Raw genomic sequence first — 17,698 nt, forward strand, 5'->3', positions numbered from 1 at the left:
TGTGCTCCCGCCGCGCTCCCCTGGGGCCGCGGCGCGGCGCTTCTGTGTTCTGCTCCCTCCGCCGCGCCTAGAAACCGCAGTGGGCCGGCCGGGATGAGCTCACGCCGCCTCCGGCCGCCCAGGTCTAACGCGCTCCAGATGCCCCGCGGCCCGAGCCGGCAGCGCTGAGGACGGCCCTCTGGCACCCCCTGCAGGGCTCAGCTGCTCCCGGCGGTGCAGGCACCCGGGGGACGGGGTGGGGCTGCCTCCGGAAGGGGCGGGGCTTAGCTCACCCGCCCGCTTTTCCTCCGGTTCTCCCCGCTGCCTGAGTTCGGAGCCGGGGGCGTGCTGCTGCGAAGGCTGTCCTGCCTGTCCCGCGCGGTTTCCAGGTCCCAGCCCACGACCCCTGTGGGCGGCTCAGCGGCCACGTGCTGGGTGGCGGTCCCCTCACCGGCTGCCCTCGCCAAAACATGGGATTCCACCCCACTCCACCCCCAGTTACTCGGGCCAGCCCGGACCCTCCACCAGGTACTGCAACTCAGGCCCCCGCGCGGCCCTGACTAGGCCCTGCCCACTCTTGCTCCTCTTGGAACAAACAGCCTAGTTTCTACTGGGAAAGCAGCAGGGGCCTGACCACCGCCTGTTTTTAATAAGCAGCTGGTATTTCCCCGAAATCGCGGCCCGGTGGCTGACCTCACGGGGATGACGGCTGGCTGTGGGCCAGGGGGCGGGAGCCGCCTCAGGGTGAGCCCCTGATGCCTGCCCTTGCAGAGAAGTCGGGCAGAGAGGAGGAGCTCTGGTTTCCAGTCCCAGCTCAGCTGCTGGCTCATCCAAAAATCTGTCCCTCTGTCTGTCTGCAATGTTGTGCATCCCAGGCCAGTGCTTCCAGCGCCCCTCCTCCTCAGCCATGCCTAGGGTCCCGCTTTCCTCCTGCCTCGTTGTATGGTCCTGGTAAACTGCTTAACCTCTCACCTCTCATTTCCTCCACTGTAGGATGAGGTCATTGTGGGATTTGAGAGGGGACCAGCAAGGGAGAGCAGATGGACCCCAGGAACAAGTAATTTCCAGAGGGCTGGAGGAGGGGTCTCTCGGGAGCTAAGGGGCCAGGAATCAGGCCTTGGTCTTCCTGGGGCAGAGTTGGGGAGCTAGAGGAAGGGCCTCCGGGGAGATAGCCAGGGCAGCACAGATGTCCTGGCAGAATGACAGTGTTCAATGAAGGGTCAGCGTAGGGGGCTTGGGACACCTGGAGTCAGGGAAGGGTGTCAGGAAAGGCTTTCCAGAGGAGGAGGCGCTGAGTGAGGTGCAGTTAGTCAGGCTAAGACCCAGGGGGCGGGCAGAATACTTAGGCAATGAAGGGGTGGGGTGGGGGACAGAATGGAGAGTGGAACCAGACAGTTGGGTCCAAGGCATCTCTGGTAGTGAGTGGAGACTCTGCTGGAGGCACCGTAGGGGGTGACGGCCCTTGGGAACTGGTCCTGAAGCCCCATCTGTAACCGAGGGACAAAGACAGAAAGCCAGAGGAGGACACAGGGTCCAGTGGAGGGACAGAGGCCAGGAGCCACAGGGGGAGCAGGGAGACAGGGAGAGGAGTTGTAGCAGGCAGATAGGTGTGCGTTGGACATATCTGGTGGCTGGAAGATTTGTTTGCTCTGGAGCTTGCACTTTCCAGATGCTTGGGGCCCCTCCTCAAAGGAACAACAGTAACAGTGAGTAATACTTTTTGAGCAAAGCGTGTGCCAGGCAATGCTCTGAGCACTTACAGGTATTAACTCATTCTCTTTTCACTAGAATTTTATTCATTTGTTCATTCATTCAGCAGATGTTTGTTGAGTGCCTACTGTGTGCCAGCCATGTTCCAGGTGCTGGGAATCCAGCAGTGACAAGACATACAAAAACCCTGTCCGAAGAAAGTTTACACGTGGAAGGGGAAGACAGCTCATGTATATGTGAGTAAAATGTATAGTATTTCCGATTGTGAGAAGTGCTACAGAGAAAATTAGAGGATAAGGGGGATCAAGAGGGCAGAGTAGGGGGGTACACTTTTTGAGAGGGTGTCCTGGGAGAGCCTCAATGGGGAGGTGACATTTGAGTACAGACCAAGTCTGGCTCACCACCTCTTAGCTGAGAATAGTTTTTACAGAAGAGCATTTGCAATCATTTCCAAGATAGGGAACACTAATTTTGATGTTATCCCCCTAAAAGAATTCCATTCTTCTTAGTAGACCTGTATTACCCCAAACCAAAACCAAAACCAAAATAACAACAAAAAAACCCCCCAAAACCAGTACTCAGTTCTCCTAATTATATTTTGAATTTCATCAATAAACATTGATGGAAATTCATTTTCTCTCTTGTTATATAAGTACCTGTATAATCTTGATTTTGTCTCTTGGTCCACAAAGCCTAAGATATTTACTATTTGGCCCTTTACAGAAAAAGTTTACTGATCCTGGTATAGACCCACCAGGTGAGGAAATGAGCTGTGTGGACATCTGGGGGCAGAGGGAACAGCCAGTTGAAAGGCCGGGAGGCAGGAGCTAGTGAGGCACATCAAGGAGGCCAGCAGGGTTGGAGCCCTGTGAGTGAGGAGGAGAGTGATAAGAAAGGGTCAGAGGAACCCAGGCAGATTGGTGCAAGGTCTTGTGCCAATTCCTAGGTATTTTTTTAAGAAGTGTGTGTGGCTATCTTTAATGGAATATCTTTTTTTTTCTATTACATTTTCTAATTTATTATTGCTTCAGGGTAGAAAGTTATTGATTTTGTATATTGATCTTTTCCCCAGCCCTCTTAGTTTATTCTCTTATAGTTTTATTAATTTTTCAGTTGGTTTGTTTGGCTTTGTTTTAGAAAGCAATTATATCTTCCACAAATGATGCATTTTGGTCTTCCTGCCTATATATAGCTCAGTTTCTTCCTTTCTTTACCTACCTCCACTCCCCTTCTGCTTGTCTCCCTACTCTCTCCCCTTACTTCCTTCCTCTCTCCTCTCCATAATGCACAGGGTTTCAATCTCTTCACATCCTTACCAACACTTGTTATTTTCTGTGTTGTTGATTTTGGATTGTTTATTTTTAGACATCATAATGGGTGTGAAGTAGTATCATATTGTGGTTTTGATTTGTATTTTCCTAATGTTAGTGATGTTGGTTATCTTTTCATGTGCTTACTGGACATTTTTGTATCTTCTTTGGAGAAATGTCTATTCAATTTCTATGTCTTTTTTTTTTTAAAGATTCTAGCTCTGTTTTATTTATTTATTTATTTATTTATTTATGGCTGTGTTGGGTCTTCGTTTCTGTGCGAGGGCTTTCTCTAGTTGTGGCAAGTGGGGGCCACTCTTCATCGCGGTGCGCGGGCCTCTCACTATCGCGGCCTCTCTTGTTGCGGAGCACAGGCTCCAGACGCGCAGGTTCAGTAGTTGTGGCACACGGGCTTAGTTGCTCCGTGGCATGTGGGATCTTCCCAGACCAGGGCTCGAACCCGTATCCCCTGCATTGGCAGGCAGATTCTCAACCACTGCGCCACCAGGGAAGCCCTCTATGTCCATTTTTAAATTGGGTTTTTGTTGTTGAGTGTAGGAGTTCTTTATATGCTCTGGATATCAATCCCATATCAGATATATGAATTGCAAATATTTTCTCCCATTCTGTGGATTATCTTTCACTCTACTGATAGTGTTTTTTGCAGCACAAAAGCTATTAATTTTTTTAATTACTAATTAATTAGTTAATTTATTTTTGGCTGTGTTGGGTCTTCGTTGTTGCGCGCGGGCTTTCTCTAGTTGTGGTGAGCGGGGGCTACTCTTCATTGCAGCGCGTGGGCTTCTCATTGTGGTGGCTTCTCTTGTTGCGGAGCATGGGCTCTAGGTGCGCGGGCTTCAGTAGTTGTGGCACACGGGCTCAGTAGTTGTGGCTCACGGGCTTTAGAGCACAGGCTCCGTAGTTGTGGCGCACAGGCTTAGTTGCTCTGCGGCATGTGGGATCTTCCTGGACCAGGGCTCCAAACTGTGTGCCCTGCATTGGCAGGTGGATTCTCAACCACTGTGCCACCAGGGAAGTCCCGGGATTGTTTTCTTAATTTCCCTTTTTATCCCAATTTTATTTTTATTTATTTTTAAAAATCAATTTTAGTGAGGTATAATTTAAATGAAATAAATTGCACGTATTTGACTAGTTTTGAGAGATACATATTTTTGTAAAGCCACAACAATAATCAAGATACAGAACAATTCCATCCCCTGTAAAAGTGCCCTTGTGTCCCTTCACAGTTCATTCTTCCTTCTGCCCCTGGCCCAAGACAACCACTGCTCTACCTCCTGTCACTATAGATTGGTCTACATTTTCTGGAATTTTATATGAATTTTTATATAAATGGAATAATTCTGTATGGGTCTGACTTCCTTCACTCAACATAATGATTTTGAGATTTACCCATACATTTGTATGTATCAGGAGTTAGTTAATTAATTAATTAGTTAACTTTTGATGTGTATAGATGTCATATTTTGTTTATCCAGTTACCTGTCAGTGGTCATTGTTTTTTTTTTTTCCCAGTGTTTGGCTTTTGTTCAGTTTTTACTGGGCCATTTGTCTTCTTACAGAGCTGTAAGTGTTCTTTATATGTTCTAGATACAAATATTTTGTCATAGATGTATCGCAAATATTTTCTTTCAATCTTTACCTTGAATTTTCATTCTTTTAACGGTAGTTTTCAAAGAGCAAAATTTTAAAATTTTGATGAAGTCCAATTTATCAATTTTTTCTTCTATCACTTGTTTTTATGTCTTATTTAAGATATATTTGCCTACTTCAAGGTTACACAAATTTTCCCTTATAGTTTTTTCTAGGAGTTTTATAGTTTTTGGTTTTACATTTAAGTCTGTCATTGATTTCTGGTTAATTTTCGGCTTAATTTCCTTTTTGATTGTTCACTGTTAGTGCATAGAAATGCAACAAATATTTGCATGTTAATTTTGTATCCTGCAACTTTTCTGAATTCATTTATTATCTCTAACAGGGTTTTTTTGTGGAATCTTTGGGGTTTTCTATATATATAAGATCATTTTGCCTAATTGGCTAGCTAGAACTTTCAGTACAGTGCTGAGTAGAAGTGGTGAAAGTGAGCATCCTTGTCTAGTTCCTGATCTTAGGGAAAAGCTTTTAGTCTTTTGCCATTAAGTATGATATTCATTGTGGGTTTTTCATATATGGCCTTCATCATATTGAGGAAGTTTCTTTTTGCTCCTAGTTTATTGATTTTTTTTTTTTGATCATGAAAGGGTGTTAAATTTTGCCAAATGCTTATTGCCTCAATTGAGATGACATGTATGTGTATGTATGTGTGTGTGTTTCTTTTTCTTCTTTGAACATGTGTAAAATAACTATTTTGAAGTCTTTGTCTACTATGTCCAACACATGGGGCCCCTCGAAGACCCCATAAGTTAAGTTTCTCTTATCTGCTTCTTTTCCTATGTATTGGTTAAACTTTCCTGTATCTTTTGCTGACAAAAAATTAATCAGTAGTCAATCTAAGAACGAAGTAGAAAATTTTATTTGAGCCAGCCTGAGGATTATAACCTGGGAGACAGTTTTTCAGAAAGTTCTGAGGGGACTTCCCTGGTGGCGCAGTGGTTAAGAATCTGCCTGCCAATGCAGAGGACATGGGTTCAAGCCCTGGTCGGGGAAGATCCCACATGCCACGGAGCAACTAAGCCCATGCGCCACAACTACTGAGCCTGTGCTCTAGAGCCCGGGAGCCACAACTACTGAAGCCCGCGTGTCTAGAGCCTGTGCTCCGCAACAAGAGAAGCCACTGCAATGAGAAGCCCGCGCACCGCAAAGAAGAGTAGCCCCCGCTCGAAGAAGAGTAGCCCCCGCTCTCCGCAACTAGAGAAAGCCCACGTGCAGCAACAAAGACCCAACACAGCCAAAAATAAATAAATAAAATACATAAATTAAAAAAAAAAAAAGTTCTGAGGACTGTTCTGCCTGTTAGAGATCAAAGCACAGTTATATAAGATTTTGAGACAAAGTTTTATGCATCAAAGTCCCATATTGACAGTTTACATAGTTCACCAAGGTGAGTAGTGGGTTATTGTGAGCCCTTACAGGATTGAGAAAGGAATGTTATCTCCTAAGGAGTTACCTTCTGGTGCCAGGAGGAAACTGGTTTTCTTTTGGCGAGTAGGCATTCCTGTGTCTTCTGAGGGGAGCTAGTTAGTGTATAATGCAGATGCACAATGCACACTAAAGGGGAGGGGCTAGTGGCTCAAACAGGCAGAGAGAGAATTTTTTTTTTTTTCACACACACACAGTGTATTTTATTTTTACAAGAGATAAATAGACTGACACCAAGCATTGTACATGGATGACCACAACAAAAGCAACAATGATTGCAATTACCAAACATGAAACACACTCATACTATGTCATAATATTGACATTCAGTCCAGTAATCCTCCACTGTAACAGCTCCTTTACTTTGCAGTGAAAATTGATTTGTATATTCTTTGCCTCTGAGTCCTTGTTGGATTTTTTTTTTTTTAATTCAGACAGAAAGTCACAAAAATTATCCTCATCCTCATCAGTTCACTCAGTCCCATGTAATTAATTTTTTTTTTCATCTTGATCTTTTGTTAGCACTTTTATGAGTTCATCAGTTTTTCATTAGAGTTCTGAAAATGCTTATTCATTCAGTTCAGCAGTACAGTCAGTTACCAGAAACCTGTACTTGTCAGAGTCTTTTCCATGAATTTCTTAAAGATGAAACCCTTTTATAGGAACATATTTGCAAAAGCATCAGAGTACACCCAGAACTGTCTGTAAATGACAAAAGACTTAAAAATGACCACAGTTAAAAATTTGATGAAAGTTCATAATAATGCAGTTGACAAGAAAATTAGTTATTTCTGAGATATACATTTTAAGGTAATAACTAGGATTATGACTTATAACATTATACCAGAACATATAAGATTTTTAGAAATTTCATGTAATGTCTGAAACATTTATATTAACATATTTCCATACAAATAACCCAATGAAAGTTTAGTATTAGTTGTTTTGTTTGTTCTTTTTTTATACTGCAGGTTCTTATTAGGCATCAATTTTATACACATCAGTGTATACATGTCAATCCCAATCGCCCAATTCAGCACAACACCATACCCACCCCACCGCAGTTTTCCCCCCTTGGTGTCCATATGTCTGTTCTCTACATCTGTGTCTCAACTCTGCCCTGCAAACTGGCTCATCTGTACCATTTTTCTAGGTTCCACATACATGCGTTAATATACGATATTTGTTTTTCTCTTTCTGACTTACTTCACTCTGTATGACAGTCTCTAGATCCATCCACGTCTCAACAAATGACTCAATTTCGTTCCTTTTTATGGCTGAGTAATATTCCATTGTATATATGTACCACATCTTTATCCATTCGTCTGTTGATGGGCATTTAGGTTGCTTCCATGACCTGGCTATTGTAAATAGTGCTGCAATGAACATTCGGGTGCATGTGTCTTTTTGAATTACGGTTTTCTCTGGGTATATGCCCAGTAGTGGGATTGCTGGGTCATATGGTAATTCTATTTTTAGTTTTTTAAGGAACCTCCATATTGTTCTCCATAGTGGCTGTATCAATTTACATTCCCACCAACAGTGCAAGAGGGTTCCCTTTTCTCCACACCCTCTCCAGCATTTGTTGTTTGTAGATTTTCTGATGATGCCCATTCTAACTGGTGTGAGGTGATACCTCATTGTAGTTTTGATTTGCATTTCTCTAATAATTAGTGATGTTGAGCATCTTTTCATGTGCTTCGTGGCCGTCTGTATGTCTTCTTTGGAGAAATGTCTATTTAGGTCTTCTGCCCATTTTTGGATTGGGTTGTTTGTTTCTTTACTATTGAGCTGAATGAGCTGTTTATATATTTTGGAGATTAATCCTTTGTCCGTTGATTCGTTTGCAAATATTTTCTCCCATTCTGAGGGTTGCCTTTTCGTCTTGTTTATGGTTTCCTTTGCTGTGCAAAAGCTTTGAAGTTTCATTAGGTCCCATTTGTTTATTTTTGTTTTTATTTCCATTACTCTAGGAGGTGGATCAAAAAAGATCTTGCTGTGATTTATGTCAAAGAGTGTTCTTCCTATGTTTTCCTCTAAGAGTTTTATAGTGTCCAGTCTTACATTTAGGTCTCGAATCCATTTTGAGTTTATTTTTGTGTATGGTGTTAGGGAGTATTCTAATTTCATTCTTTTACATGTAGCTGTCCAGTTTTCCCAGCACCACTTATTGAAGAGACTGTCTTTTCTCCATTGTATATCTTTGCCTCCTTTGTCATAGATTAGTTGACCATAGGTGCGTGGGTTAATCTCTGGGCTTTCTATCTTGTTCCATTGATCTGTGTTTCTGTTTTTGTGCCAGTACCATATTGTCTTGATTACTGTAGCTTTGTAGTATAGTCTGAAGTCAGGGAGTCTGATTCCTCCAGCTCCGTTTTTTTGCCTCAAGACTGCTTTGGCTATTCGGGGTCTTTTGTGTCTCCATACAAATTTTAAGATGATTTGTTCTAGTTCCGTAAAAAATGCCATTGGTAATTTGATAGGGATTACATTGAATCTGTAGATTGCTTTGGGTAGTATAGTCATTTTCACAATGTTGATTCTTCCAATCCAAGAACATGGTATATCTCTCCATCTGTTGGTATCATCTTTAATTTCTTTCATCAGTGTCTTATAGTTTTCTGCATACAGGTCTTTTGTCTCCCTAGGTAGGTTTATTCCTAGGTATTTTATTCTTTTTGTTGCAATGGTAAATGGGAGTGTTTCCATAATTTCTCTTTCAGATTTTTCATCATTAGTGTATAGGAATGCAAGAGATTTCTGTGCATTCATTTTGTATCCTGCAACTTTACCATATTCATTAATTAGCTCTAGCAGTTTTCTGGTGGCAGTTTTAGGATTCTCTATGTATAATATCATGTCATCCGCAAACAGTGACAGTTTTACTTCTTCTTTTCCAATTTGTATTCCTTTTATTTCTTTTTCTTCTCTGATTGCCGTGGCTAAGACTTCCAGAACTATGTTGAATAATAGTGGTGAGAGTGGACATCCTTGTCTCGTTCCTGATCTTAGAGGAAATGCTTTCAGTTTTTCACCATTGAGAATGATGTTTGCTGTGGGTTTGTCATATATGGCCTTTATTATGTTGAGGTAGGTTCCCTCTATGCCCACTTTCTGGAGAGTTTTTATCATAAATGGGTGTTGAATTTTGTCAAAAGCTTTTTCTGCATCTATTGAGATGATCATATGGTTTTTCTTCTTCAGTTTGTTAATATGGTGTATCACATTGATTGATTTGCATATATTGAAGAATCCTTGCATCCCTGGGATAAATCCCACTTGATCGTGGTGTATGATCCTTTTAATGTGTTGTTGGATTCTGTTTGCTAGTATTTTGTTGAGGATTTTTGCATCTATATTCATCAGTGATATCGGTCTGTAATTTTCTTTCTTTGTAGTGTCTTTGTCCGGTTTTGGTATCAGGGTGATGGTGGCCTCATAGAATGAGTTTGTGAGTTTTCCTTCCTCTGCAATTTTTTGGAAGAGTTTGAGAAGGATAGGTGTTAGCTCTTCTCTAAATGTTTGATAGAATTCACCTGTGAAGCCATCTGGTCCTGGACTTTTGTTTGTTGGAAGATTTTTAATCACAGTTTCAATTTCATTGCTTGTGATTGGTCTGTTCATATTTTCTGTTTCTTCCTGGTTCAGTCTTGGAAGGTTATACCTTTCTAAGAATTTGTCCATTTCTTCCAGGTTGTCCATTTTATTGGCATAAAGTTGCTTGTAGTAGTCTCTTAGGATGCTTTGTATTTCTGCAGTGTCTGTTGTAACTTCTCCTTTTTCATTTCTGATTTTATTGATTTGAGTCCTCTCCCTCTTTTTCTTGATGAGTCTGGCTAATGGCTTATCGATTTTGTTTATCTTCTCAAAGAACCAGCTTTTAGTTTTATTGATCTTTGCTATTGTTTTCTTTGTTTCTATTTCATTTATTTCTGCTCTGATCTTTATGATTTCTTTCCTTCTGCTAACTTTGGGTTTTGTTTGTTCTTCTTTCTCTAGTTTCTTTAGGTGTAAGGTTAGATTGTTTACTTGAGATTTTTCTTGTTTCTTTAGGTAGGCTTGTATAGCTATAAACTTCCCTCTTAGAACTGCTTTTGCTGCATCCCATAGGTTTTGGGTTGTCGTGTTTTCATTGTCATTTGTCTCTAGGTATTTTTTGATTTCTTCTGTGATTTCTTCAGTGATCTCTTGGTTATTTAGTAACGTATTGTTTAGCCTCCATGTGTTTGTCTTTTTTACGTTTTTTTCCCTGTAATTCATTTCTAATCTCATAGCATTGTGGTCAGAAAAGATGCTTGATATGATTTCAATTTTCTTAAATTTACTGAGGCTTGATTTGTGACCCAAGATGTGATCTATCCTGGAGAATGTTCCGTGCGCACTTGAGAAGAACGTGTAATCTGCTGTTTTTGGATGGAATGTCCTATAAATATCAATTAAATCTATCTGGTCTATTGTGTCATTTAAAGCTTCTGTTTCCTTATTTATTTTCATTTTGGATGATCTGTCCATTGGTGTAAGTGAGGTGTTAAAGTCCCCCACTATTATTGTGTTACTGTCAATTTCCTCTTTTATGGCTGTTAGCAGTTGCCTTATGTATTGAGGTGCTCCTATGTTGGGTGCATATATATTTATAATTGTTATATCTTCTTCTTGGATTGATCCCTTGATCATTATGTAGTGTCCTTCTTTGTCTCTTGTAACATTCTTTACTTTAAAGTCTATTTTATCTGATAATGAGTATAGCTACTCCAGCTTTCTTTTGATTTCCATTTGCATGGAATATCTTTTTCCATCCCCTCACTTTCAGTCTGTATGTGTCCCTAGGTCTAAAGTGGGTCTCTTGTAGACAGCATATATATGGGTCTTGTTTTTGTATCCATTCAGCAAGCCTGTGTCTTTTGGTTGGAGCATTTAATCCATTCACATTTAAGGTAATTATCGATATGTATGTTCCTATGACCATTTTCTTAATTGTTTTGGGTTTGTTTTTGTAGGTCCTTTTCTTCTCTTGTGTTTCCCACTTAGAGAAGTTCCTTTAGCATTTGTTGTAGAGCTGGTTTGGTGGTGCTGAATTCTCTTAGCTTTTGCTTGTCTGTAAAGCTTTTGATTTCTCCATCAAATCTAAATGAGATCCTTGCCGGGTAGAGTAATCTTGGTTGTAGGTTCTTCCCTTTCATCACTTTAAGTATATCATGCCACTCCCTTCTGGCTTGTAGAGTTTCTGCTGAGAAATCAGCTGTTAACCTTATGGGAGTTCCCTTGTATGTTATTTGTCGTTTTTCCCTTGCTGCTTTCAATAATTTTTCTTTGTCTTTAATTTTTGCCATTTTGATTACTATGTGTCTCGGCGTGTTTCTCCTTGGGTTTATCCTGTATGGGACTCTCTGCACTTCCTGGACTTGGGTGGCTATTTCCTTTCCCATGTTAGGGAAGTTTTCGACTATAATCTCTTCAAATATTTTCTCTGGTCCTTTCTCTCTCTCTTCTCCTTCTGGGACCCCTATAATGCGAATGTTGTTGCGTTTAATGTTGTCCCAGAGGTCTCTTAGGCTGTCTTCATTTCTTTTCATTCTTTTTTCTTTAGTCTGTTCCGCAGCAGTGAATTCCACCATTCTGTCTTCCAGGTCACTTATCCGTTCTTCTGCCTCAGTTATTCTGCTATTGATTCCTTCTAGTGTAGTTTTCATTTCAGTTATTGTATTGGTCATCTCTGTTTGTTTGTTGTTTAATTCTTCTAGGTCTTTGTTAATCATTTCTTGCATCTTCTCAATCTTTGCCTCCATTCTTATTCCGAGGTCCTGGATCATCTTCACTATCATTATTCTGAATTCTTTTTCTGGAAGGTTGCCTATCTCCACTTCATTTAGTTGTTTTTCTGGGTTTTTTTCTTGTTCCTTCATCTGATATATAGCCCTCTGCCGTTTCATCTTGTCTATCTTTCTGTAACTGTGGGTTTTGGTCCACAGGCTGCAGGATTGGAGTTCTTCTTGCTTCTGCTGTCTGCCCTCTGGTGGTTGAGGCTATCTAAGAGGTTTGATGGGAGGCTCTGTTGGTGGGTAGAGCTGACTGTTGCTGTGGCGGACAGAGCTCCGTAACACTTTAGTCCACTTGACTGTTGATGGGTGGGGCTGGGTTCCCTCCCTGTTGGTTGTTTTGCCTGAGGCAACTCAACACTGGAGCCTACCTGGGCTCTTTGATGGGGTTAATGGCAGACTCTGGGAGGGCTCATGCCAAGGAGCACTTCCCAGAACCTCCGCTGCCAGTGTCCTTGTCCCCACGGTGAAACAGAGCCACCTCCCGCCTCTGCAGGAGACCCCCCAACACCAGCAGGTAGGTCTGGTTCAGTCTCCCCCAGGGTCACTGCTCCTTCCCCTGGGTCCCGATGCGCACACTACTTTGTGTGTGCCCTCCAAGAGCGGGGTCTCTGTTTCCCCCAGTCCTGTGAAAGTCCTGCAATCAATTTCCACTAGGCTTCAAAGTCTGATTCTCTAGGAATTCCTCCTCCCGTTGCCGGACCCCCAGGTTGGGAAGCCTGACGTGGGGCTCAGAAGCTTCACTCCAGTGGGTGGACTTCTGTGGTATAAGTGTTCTCCAGTCTGTGAGTCACCCACCCACCAGTTATGGGATTTGATTGTACTCTGATTGCGCCCCTCCTACCGTCTCACTGCGGCTTCTCCTCTGTCCTTGGACGTGGGGTATCCTCTTTGGTGAGTTCCAGTGTCTTCCTGTCGATGATTGTCCAGCAGCCAGTTGTGATTCTGGTGCTCTCGCAAGAGGGAGTGAGAGCACGTCCTTCTACTCCGCCATCTTGGTTAATCTCCTCCAGAGAGAGAATTTTATGTTTAAAATTTTTCTGGTCCTGCCTTAAAAATAATTTTTTTTCATCACTTTGCATGTCTTGTAATTTTTTCATTGAAAAGCAAACGTCATAGGTAATATAGTATAGCAAATCGGATACTGATTCCTGCCCACCCAGGATTTGTGGTGATCATTTGTCTATTTGCTTAGTACTTGTGTGAGATAATTTGGTGAAGTCTATTTCCCCCTCAATTTGCAGCCTCTGATATCCCTGCTTAGGTTTTTTCCTTATTTTTATATTTTAGCCTGGCTTCCTAGGGTTAACTCCTGGATCACTGTAAGCTAGCTACTCAATTGATCAGTAGTTGTGTGTAAGCCCCTTTGGTCAGTTTTATTTTCACTGTCTTTGGTAATGTGTGCATGTCTTGGAGACGGCTTTCACCGTTTAGGGAATTTACTCCCCCCTCCGCCACCACATGTTCATCCAATGACTAGAAACTTGGAAATTCCCTATCCATTCATTCTTGAAAAGACACAGGCTTGGGTATGTGCACCGTCTCTCAGCCTACTAAGGATGAGTGTGATTTTATTTTTAAGCTGGGCTTATTAGGAGTTGCCCCTGGGTCAGAGAAGCTTATTGTGCAGCTAGTATTTGGTCAGAGGTTGTGCTTAAATCCACTGCACTAGCAAGGTTTCTGCACTTTGCTGATCTGTGTTTGGTTTGGGAAATACATTTAAATTTGCTCTACTTCCTGCTCTTATTGTTCCTGAGTTGGTGTAGCCTAGTGCATGCACAGTGGTTTAGACCCCTGGGGATGAGTGTGATCCCAGGAGAACTCTTCTTGGCTGCTTCTTTCACTGGTTTTCTCTGTTAAACTGGTTAGTCTGCTGTTTCACTTTTTGTTGCTAGTATCATGGAGCTACTGACCCTCTCTTAACTGCTTACCAGGAAGATCTCTGTTGTTCTTAACAACTCCATTAGGCATGAATTTCTCCACCCTCTGTTCCAAATAGATTCAGCTATTTCAAGCAGAGTTGCAGAGTATTTCTTTCAGCCTGCCTATCCTCCTGGGCAGAATGTTTGTGCTATTGTACCAGAGCTAGGGATGGGAATGGCAGCCTGTTTCTCCTGGAATGAAACTCCTGTTCTATTAGTGGGCAATGGGGAGAGAGTTGGTATCTCACTTGCCCTTCCCATGGAACCTCTGCTCTATGAGTGAGCTGGGATGGGACAATTGAAGACCCAGGATTCTTAGCCTGCTGTGCCTGGGGTAGAGCTTCTGCTCTATGAGTAGGGGCTAAGTGAGGGAAGGAAGCTCTAGTCCTCTTGGTCATGCCTTCTAGAACAGATCTTCTGCAAAAATGGTCTCGGGAGAATGAAAGACACCAGCTATCTGCTTCTCCTGGGGTGAAACCATAGCTGGGGGAGAGGGAGACCCCATTGTCTTGGCCACTTGCCCAGAACAGAGTTCCATAATATGAAGCTAAGGAGTAGGGATGGGAGCTGGTCGTGGCTCAAATACCACAGACTCTCGCCAAGAAATCTTGGTTCTTACCAAGAATTTTTAGATTTTCTTGCATAAATATTTCTCAATTTTCTGTATGCCCTTAGGACAATTTCCATAGAACTTAAATAGTTATTTTTTTTTAAATTCTTTTATTTTATTTATTTATTTTTGGCTGTGTTGGGTCTTCGTTTCTGTGCTAGGGCTTTCTCCAGTTGTGGCAAGTGGGGGCCACTCCTCATCGCGGTGCGTGGGCCTCTCACTATCGCGGCCTCTTTTGTTGCGGAGCACAGGCTCCAGACGCGCAGGCTCAGTAGTTGTGGCTCACGGGCCTAGTTGCTCCGCGGCATGTGGGATCTTCCCAGACCAGGGCTCGAACCCGTGTCCCCTGCATTGGCAGGCGGATTCTTAACCACTGCGCCACCAGGGAAGCCCTAAATAGTTATTTTTAAAAAAATAATTTTCACCAGCTAAATAGCTTTCTCTCTGGAGAGAGAATCAACCGAGTTCCTCATGCAGCTATTCTGGAAGTCCAAAATAAAAGTTTTAAAATCTGTCCAAACATTTGGCAATTTTCAAGATATTTTTCTATTATTGGTTTCTAGTTTAATACTGTTATAATTTGAAGACATATTCTGTACAATTTTAATTCTTTCAAATTTGCTACCATTTGTTTAATGGCCCCATAATATGCTCTATTTTGGTGTATGTTCCATGTACACTCAAAAAAAGGTATATTCTGTTGTTGCTAGAATATAGTATTCTATAAATGTCAGTTAGGTCTAATTCATTGATAGTGTTTTACAGATCTTATGTATACTTAGTAGCTCTCTGTATACTTGTTCTATCAATTATGAAAGACATGTTAAAGTTCCAAATTCTAATTGTGGTTAGAATGTCTTTTTCCCCTTGCTCTGTAAATTTTGAGGATCTGTTGTTAGCTCCATTTAGAATCCTAACATATTTAGGATTTTGTTTATCATTATGCAATTAATGTCTTTATTTATCCCTGACAATATTCTTTGTTCTGGTGTTGACTTTGCCTGATAGTAATCTAGCCATTTCTTCTTTTGATTAGTGTTTGCATCATATATCATATTCTATACTTTCCCCCATAACCTGTCTATATTTAATGTGGGTAAATAGTTGTGCTTTTTAAAAAAAATCCTGTCTGACAGTCTGTCTTAATTCATATAATACAACATGAACGTGAATTAATAGAATCGCTAATTCATCTAATAGATTCATTTACCTTTGGTGTAAGTATTGTTATTGTTGGATTAAAATCTACCATCTTGCTAGTTGTTTTCTATTTGTCCCATCTCTTGTTTCTCTTTTCCTCTCTGCTTTTCTTTAAATTAATGGAGTATTTTTTATGATTCTATTTTATCCTTACTGTTGTCTTACTTATTATAGTTATTTAACTTTTCTCTAATTTCCCTTGAGTTTACAGTGAATATCTTTAGTTAATTGTCCTCTTTCTTCAAATAACAGGATTAGTATTTTAGGTAGTGCAAGGGCCTTATAACAGTATCTCCCATCCTTTATTAGTTTTCTGTTGCTGTCTATACTATGGTAAAATCACTTTGATGATAAGTAATGTTTTTTGAATCACAAGTTATATCAAGCTACTTTAAAAAAGTCCCTGTGCTGTCCAAAGTTAAAACAAGGAGCAAGACATGCATTTCCACACACATTTGCAGTAGATATATTTTCTGAGCTTTCTGCTACAGTTCGAGAAGCAGTTTTTGGACCTTAATGCAAGTGCAAAGGAGATTTACATATTTCAAAAATCCACTTAACATTGCAGTTGAGGAGCTTCCACCTAAACTTCAATGAAGTGATTAATTTGCAATGTAATGACAGGATAAAAGGCACATATCAAGAGAAAAATCCAAAAAAACTCAATAAATGCCTTCCAAGTGAAGATTTTTTTTTGCTCAAAGCCATATGTTCATAGATTAATAGCAGCATTTGATGATGGCACCTATCTGCATGAAAAGACACTCTTAAAGATGAAAAGCATAGGGACTTCCCTGGTGGTCCAGTGGTAAAGAACCTGGCTTCCAATGCAGGGGACGTGGGTTCAATCCCTGGTCTGGGAACTAAGATCCCACATGCCGCGGGGCAACTAAGCCTGCGTGCCACAGCTGCTGAGCTCGTGCGCCTCAACTAGAGCCTGTGTGCAGTAAACTACAGAGCCCACGTGCCCTGGAGCCTGCGCGCCACAACTAGAGAGAGAAAAAACCCGCACGCCACAACCAGAGAGGTCTGCCCGCTGCAACTAGAAAGCCTGAGCAGAACGCGTTGGGTAATGAAAAGATCCTGCATGCCTCAACAAAGATCCCGTGTGCTACAACTAAGACCTGACGCAGCCAAAAAAAAAAAAAAAAACGAAAAGCATAAAATATAGGGTTGGCCAAAAAGTTCTGGCCAACCCAATATCATTACAGTTCACCATTAACAGAACATTTACAATTGATTTTGATGATAGAGAATGCTACCTTTGAACCCCAATTAAATAAAATGTTATTCCTCCCCTCTCCAAAATTTCAATCTTCTCATTAGTAGATTTATATTATAAAATATTGTATCCAATTCGTATTATTACTGTTTTTGAGGAAATGGTTCCTTCTTATAAGAAAATCTACATAATATCCTTAATTTTATTTTATGGTTGGCAAATTCTAAAATATTTGCTATCTGGCCCTTTATAGAAAATGTTTATGGACCTCTGAACTAAAGCCTTCAAATATATTCATCATAGCATTTAAAATTCCCTGTGTGATAGTTCCAAAATCCATGTTATATCTTACTCTAGTTCTGTTGATTGGTTTGTCTCTTGAAAGAGTGTTATTTATTTTTTGTTTGTTTGTTTGTTTTATTGTGTGTCTTGTCATTTTTGGTTGAAAGTTGGCCATCTTGTGTAGAATAGTAGAGACTTAAGCAATACTATTTATGTCCAGAAATGGGCATGTCTTTTCTTTAGTGGGGAGTGTTGAGATAATTGTGTCCTGATTGTCTCTGATTTTTGTTGTTGCTATGGTTACCCTCAATATGCAGCAGGCTTCAAACTCTTCTAGTGTTACTTTTTGCTTAGAGTGGTAGCTGATTTGCTGGAGAGTTTTTCTCAGTGTCTTCTCCACTCTCACCTGTCTGTCCTCTCTTTGTGCCTGTGTCTCACAGAAGATGTCTCTCCATGCTTTTACTCTCTCTTCTAGCAATAGACTGCTGTTACTTGTTCCTGGACACTTGCTAGCGGAGGGAGGAGGTGGGGCATTCTTTGTTGTCCTGATT

General features: G+C 41.3%; 1 protein-coding gene and 1 pseudogene across 8 annotated transcripts in view; both read left to right on the forward strand.

Annotated features, from left to right (window-relative positions):
- Positions 1–17,698, forward strand: part of LOC309608089 (serine protease 45-like) — a 105,372-nt gene that overhangs the window by 11,094 nt on the left and 76,580 nt on the right. For 3 of the 7 annotated variants that reach the window (XM_082347413.1, XM_082347419.1, XM_082347417.1), the window contains exon 2: positions 1,796–1,925. The gene's annotated coding sequence lies outside the window, so the exon portion shown is untranslated. Of the gene's footprint in view, positions 1–257; positions 508–1,795; positions 1,926–17,698 lie in introns of those variants that run through there. The other 4 variants (XM_082347414.1, XM_082347418.1, XM_082347415.1 and 1 more) reach the window with 3 other exon arrangements.
- Positions 682–17,698, forward strand: part of LOC309607388 (serine protease 42-like) — a 30,823-nt pseudogene continuing 13,806 nt past the window's right edge. The window contains exon 1 of the transcript XR_014249663.1: positions 682–723. The product of XR_014249663.1 is annotated as a serine protease 42-like (transcript). The remainder of the gene's footprint in view (positions 724–17,698) is intronic.

This window comes from Balaenoptera borealis (assembly GCF_965194805.1).
Source record: "Balaenoptera borealis genome assembly, chromosome: 12".
Lineage (NCBI taxonomy): Eukaryota > Metazoa > Chordata > Mammalia > Artiodactyla > Balaenopteridae > Balaenoptera > Balaenoptera borealis.